Source organism: Notothenia coriiceps, unplaced genomic scaffold (assembly GCF_000735185.1).
Source record: "Notothenia coriiceps isolate Sejong01 unplaced genomic scaffold, NC01 NC01_scaffold00022019, whole genome shotgun sequence".
Taxonomy (NCBI): Eukaryota; Metazoa; Chordata; class Actinopteri; order Perciformes; family Nototheniidae; genus Notothenia; species Notothenia coriiceps.
The window spans coordinates 798,954-799,764 of NW_011354720.1; the positions used below are offsets into that span (position 1 = coordinate 798,954).

The window sequence follows — 811 nt, forward strand, 5'->3', positions numbered from 1 at the left end:
ATATATACCCTGATATATATATATATCAGGGTTTCCGTTAGCCGGTAATTACCGGTTTTTAGTTGGTAAAATGTATTAAAAACCGGTAAATTCAAAACCTGTCGGTCAAAATGTCTGGTAATAATTAAGGATGCTCCGATCAATCGGCCGCCTGTCATTATCGGCCGATATTCACTCTTAATAGTTTGATCTGTGCTCTCTATAAAGGCCAATCAGGAGAGCTGGATCTGATTGATATGGACATAAACGCGAGTGAACCCTAACCGGACGCGAGAGAGAGATCAGATCAGCTGCTGAGTCAGACCGAGTCATGCAGCTCTGCATGATCACGTGAAGCCCCGCCCACTGTTTAGCGCGCTGCATGAGAAACTGACGGGCTGTCAGGAGAGAGAGGGAGGGAGAGAGGAAAAGAGAGGATCCGTTACGGATCCTCTCTTTTCCTCTCTCCCTCCCTCTCTCTCCTGACAGCCCGTCAGTTTCTCATGCAGCGCGCTAAACAGTGGGCGGGGCTTCACGTGATCANCCCCCCCCCTCCACTCACCTCCCAGGGAGCCTCTCAGTCTGGCCACCTGCTGCAGGTGCAGGATGTGCAGGCACTCGTTGAGGCAGTTCATGGTCGCCATGGAGGTGGCCTTGAGCATCAGCAGATCCTGGTCTAGAGGTGAGAACCCGGGGGTCGCAGGCAGACCCTCGATGGTCTGGATCACGTCTCTGTGCTGGCCCTGCGCCTGGGTCATCATCTGGAGGCGGATGATGAGGGTTGTTTAGTTATTCAGGGTGAAAATAAATATATATATATATATATATATAT

At 50.5% G+C, this 811-nt stretch overlaps 1 protein-coding gene across 2 annotated transcripts in view; it reads right to left on the reverse strand.

Annotated features, from left to right (window-relative positions):
* etf1b (eukaryotic translation termination factor 1b) overlaps positions 1-811 on the reverse strand; it is a 663,186-nt gene that overhangs the window by 242,580 nt on the left and 419,795 nt on the right. The gene's annotated exons all lie outside the window — the stretch shown is intronic.